The sequence below is a fragment of the Camelus dromedarius genome, chromosome 9 (assembly GCF_036321535.1).
Source record: "Camelus dromedarius isolate mCamDro1 chromosome 9, mCamDro1.pat, whole genome shotgun sequence".
In the NCBI taxonomy this organism is placed as follows: Eukaryota; Metazoa; Chordata; class Mammalia; order Artiodactyla; family Camelidae; genus Camelus; species Camelus dromedarius.
This window is the reverse complement of record NC_087444.1, coordinates 71,654,118-71,659,268: the sequence shown is the minus strand read 5'-3', so window position 1 is coordinate 71,659,268 and position 5,151 is coordinate 71,654,118. Positions and strand designations below refer to the sequence as shown.

Below are 5,151 nucleotides of genomic sequence, written 5' to 3'. Positions count from 1 at the left end.
GCGCGCCGTTTCCCAGAATACGAGGCGCTATGCAAATGAGGAGGTTTCCAAATTGACAATGATTCAATCAATATAAAGCAAAGACAACATTTGAAAGACATACTACGTAATAAATAGCTAGAGAGAATTTATATATATTGATTTCGACAGTCTTATATCCCACCAAATTATGCAGCCATGACTATAAAAAGATAGAATTTTTGGCTTTTATATAGCTGTAGAGGGGGCCTATTTCTCTGCCCGGATGATCCTCAGTGGTCTGGGGTGCAGGCTTCAAACCTGTAGCTGTCTAGCGACAGAGTGGTTCAATTCCACCTTTCGGGCGTGCAACACTTCTCTTTTCTCCAAACTTAATATTAGAATGCGGTTTATCCCGAAGGACCTCGGACCCGTCCCTAGAGATGTCGCCGTACTCCTCTGCATCACAATTTATCCTACGCCACGCGTATCTCTTCCTGTGGTTACATTTTTCCCCCCGGCAATATCGAAGAACTCCAAAAGATGAACAACTCATCTACACTCTCAGTTCTAGGATATTTACAGCTTGAGAGTGATCCTGGATTCCTCCTCTTCGTTTGCTTACTCACTTACTCAGTCATTTACTCACTCGTGTACTTAACCACGCATGCACTTATTAATCAGTTAAATATTCATTTGATCACTCATTCATTTACTCATTCAACAAGCATCTGCTCAGTGGTTGCTGGGTGCCCAGCCCGACACCGAGCTGCGTTGGGGGTAGAGTCGTGACGATAAAACCTTGACTCTGGCCTCGTGGTTCTCCCAGTCCAGTGAAGGAGACAAACATTAAACCACCACTAATTACACATTTAATTAACCACCACAAAAGTGATAACTACTGGGAAAGCAGGTACAAAACCTATGAGGACATCTTATAAGGAGAACTGAGTTCAGGTAGGGTGTCAGCAACACTTGAGCTTGCACCTGAAGGATGAGCGTGGATAAGCCAGCAGAAGGGGAGAATATTCCAGGCGAAGAATCAGTCTGGCCCCAGTAACAGCGATGAGGATGGTGATAACTGCAACTTTACTCTGTGCTCAGCGCTACCAGGTAGGAGCTCACTGCTTCCCTTAGCCCCATTCTACAGCTGAGGAAACGGGTTCAGAAAGGTGAAGTCTCTTCTCCAAGGTCACCCAGCTTTGGTACGCTTCAGCCGCTCGGCTCTCAGACTTCTGGCTTATGCTATTTACCACTGCCCTGTGCTGTCGTTACCAAGCCAGCTACTCACGAAGTTCTGCCTGTCCTGCCTTCTAAATGTCTTTTTTTTTTTAATTGAAGTATAGGTGATTTACGATGTATTAGTTTCTGGTGTAAAGCATAGAGATTCACATATATATATATATATATATTTAATATATATGTATAAATTTTCATGTTCCTTTTCATTATAGGTTACTACAAGATATTGAATATAGTTCCCTGTGCTATACAGCAGGACACTGTTGTCTATTTATTTTATATATAGCAGTGTGTATTTGCTAATCCCAAACTCCCAATTTACCCCTTCCCACCCTCCTTCCCCCCTGGTAACCATAAGTTTGTTTTCTAAGTCTGTGAGTCTCTTTCTATTTTGTAAATAAGTTCATTTGTGTCATTTTTGTAGATGACACATATAAGAGATACCATATGATATTTGTCTTTCTCTGACTTACTTCACTTAGTACGATAATCTCCAGGTCCACCTATGTTGCTGCAAATGGTATTATTTTATTCTTTTTTTTTTATAACTGAGTAGTATTTCATTGTGTCTTTTTCCATTTTAATTAATTTTTTTATTGCAGTATAGTCAGTTTACAATGTTGTATTAATTTCTGGTATACAGCATAGTGATTCAGTTACACATATATGTGTGTATGTATATTCCTTTTCATATTCTTTTTCATTATAGGCTATTACAAGGTATTGAATATAGTTCTCTGTGCTAGACAGTAGGACCTTGTAGATAAGCTATTTTATATATAGTAGCTAGTATATGCAAATCCCAGAATCCCACTTTATCCCTTCCTCACCTTTCCCCCCTGGTAACCATACATTTGTTTTCTATGTCTGTGAGTCTCTTTCTGTTTTGTAAATAAATTCATTTGTGTCCTTTTTTTAGGTTCCACATATGAGTGATATCATATGGTATTTTTCTTTCTCTGTCTGGCTTACTTCACTTAGTATGATGATTTCCAGATCATTCCCATGTTGCTGCAAATGACATTATTTTATTCTTTTTTATGGCTGAGTAGTATGCCATTATATATATACCACAACTCTTTTTTTTTTTTTAACACTTTTTATTGATTTATAATCATTTTACAATGTTGGGTCAAATTCCAGTGTAGAGCACATTTTTTCAGTTATACATGAACATATATATATTCATTGTCACATTTTTTTTCTCTGTGAGCTACCATAAGATCTTGTATATATTTCCCTGTGCTATACAGTATAATCTTGTTTATCTATTCTACAATTTTGAAATCCCAGTCTATCTGTTCCCACCCCCCACCCCCTTGGCAACCACAAGTTTGTATTCTATGTCTGTGAGTCTATTTCTGTTTTGTATTTATGCTTTTTTTTTTTTTTTTTTTTTTTTTTTAGATTCCACATATGAGCGATCTCATATGGTATTTTTCTTTCTCTTTCTGGCTTACTTCACTTCGAATGACATTCTCCAGGAGCATCCATGTTGCTGCAAATGGTGTTATGTTGTCGGTTCTTATGGCTGAGTAGTATTCCATTGTATAAATATATCACATCTTCTTTATCCAGTCATCTGTTGATGGACATTTAGGCTGTTTCCATGTCTTGGCTATTGTAAATAGTGCTGCTATGAACACTGAGGTGCATGTATCTTTCTGAATTGGAGTTTTCTCCAGATATATGAACAGGAATGAGATTGCTGGATCATATAGTAAGTCTACTTTCAGTTTTTTCAGGAATCTCAATACTGCTTTTCATAATGGCTGGACCAAATTACATTGCCACCAACAGTGTAGGAGGGTTCCCTTTTCTCCACACCCTCTCTAGTATTTATCGTTTGTGAACTTTTTAATGATGGCCATTCTGACTGGTGTAAGGTGATACCTCATTGTCATTTTTTTTCCTCATTGTAGTTTTGATTTGCATTTCTTTGATAATTAGTGATACTGAGCATTTTTTCATGTGCCTCTTGGCCATTTGTATGTCTTCATTGCAGAAATGTCTGTTTAGGTCTTCTGCCCATTTTTGGATTGGGTTGTTTGCTGTTGTTGTTGCTGGTACTGAGTTGTATGAGCTGTTTGTATATTCTGGAAGGTAAGCCCTTGTCGGTTTCATTGTTTACCAATATTTTCTCCCAGTCCATAGGTTGTCTTTTCATTTTGTTTATAGTTTTCTTTGCTGTGCAAAAGCTTATAAGTTTAACTAGGTCCCATTTGTTTATTTTTGCTTTTATTTCTATTGCTTGGGAGACAGACCTAGGAGAACATTGCTACAATTTATGTCAGAAAATGTTTTGCCTATGTTCTCTTCTAGGAGATTTGTGGTTTCTTGTCTTATGTTTAAGTCTTTAAGCCTTTGGGGGTTTTGTGTATGGTATGAGGGAGTGTTCTAACTTCGTTGATGTACATGGAGCTGTCCAGCTTTCTCAATACCACTTGCCTAAGAGACTGTCTTTTCTCCATTGTATATTCTTGCCTCCTTGGTCAAAGATTAATTGACTGTAAGTGTGTGGGTTTATTTCTGGGCTCTGTTTCTGTTCCTTTGATCCATATGTCTGTTTTTGTGCCAATGCCATGCCGTTTTGATTACTGTAGCTCTGTAGTATTGTCTGAAGTCTGGGAGGATTATGCTTCCAGCTTCATTCTTTTTTCTTCAGTATTGCTTTGGCAATTCTGAGTCTTTTATGATTCCATATAAATTTTAGGGTTATCCTAGTTATGTGAAAAATGTCCTGGGTATTTTGATAGGGATTACTTTAAATCTGTAGATTACTTTGGGTTGTAGGGCCATTTTAACAATGTTATTCCAATCTAAGAGCATGGGATATCTTTTTATTTCTTTAACTCATCTTTAATTTCCTTTAACAGTGTTTTATAGTTCTCGGTATATAAGTCTTTCACCTCCTTAGTCAAGTTTATTGCTAAGTATTTTTCTGATGCAATTTAAAAAGGGATTGTTTTCTTTCCTATTCTGATATTTCATTGTTAGTGTAAAGAAATGCCATGCATTTATGTATGTTAATCTTGTAACCTGCTACCTTGCTGAATTCGTTTATGAGCTCTAGTAGTTTTTATGTGGAATCTTTAGGGTTTTCTGTATATAGTATCATATCATCTGCATATAGTGACAACTTTACTTCTTCCCTTCCAATCTGAATCCCTTTTATTTCTTTTTCTTTTCTGATTGCTATGGCTAGGACTTCCAATATTATGTTGAATTGAAGTGGGGAGAGTGGGCATCCTTGTCTTGTTTCAGATTTTAGCGGGAAGGCTTTCAACTTTTCACTATTGAGCATTATGTTGGCTGTGTGTTTGTCATAAACAGCTTTTATTATGTTGCTATATGTTCCCTCCATATCCACTTTGGTAAGAGTTTTTTTTTTTTATCACGAATTGATACTGAATATTATCCAATGCCTTTTCTGCATCTATTGAGATGATCATCAAAAGAAGGTTTTGGTCATTCCTTTTATTGATGTGGTGTATCACATTGATTGATTTGCATGAGTTGAACCCTATTTGTGATACTGGGATGAATCCAACTTGATCATAGTGTATGATCTTTTTTAATGTGTTGTTGGATTTGGCTTGCTAATATTTTGTTGAGCATTTTTGCATCTATGTTCATTGAAGATATTTGTCTGTAATTTTCTTTTTTGATAGTCTGGTTTTGGTATCAGGGTAATGGTGGCTTCATAGAATGAGTTTAAGAGTGTTCCCTCCTCTTCAATCTTTTGGAAGAGTTTGAGAAGAATTACTATAAAGTCTTCTTTGTATGTTTGGTAGAATTCCCCAGAGAAGCCATCCAATCCTGGACTTTTTTTTTTTGCAAGGAGGTTCTGTTTTGTTTCATTTTTTTGTTTTGTTTATGGATTCTGTTTCACTTCTCGTGATCAGTCTGTTCAAATTATCTGTTTCTTCCCTTTTTTTCCCCTATTTCTCT

General features: G+C 36.7%; 1 non-coding gene across 1 annotated transcript; it reads left to right on the top strand.

The window, feature by feature from the left end:
• Nucleotides 1-238: 238 nt before the first annotated feature.
• TRNASTOP-UCA (transfer RNA opal suppressor (anticodon UCA)) lies at nt 239-325 on the top strand. The gene has a single exon. It is a non-coding gene; the product is annotated as a tRNA-Sec (tRNA).
• The last annotated feature ends 4,826 nt before the right edge of the window (nt 326-5,151 follow it).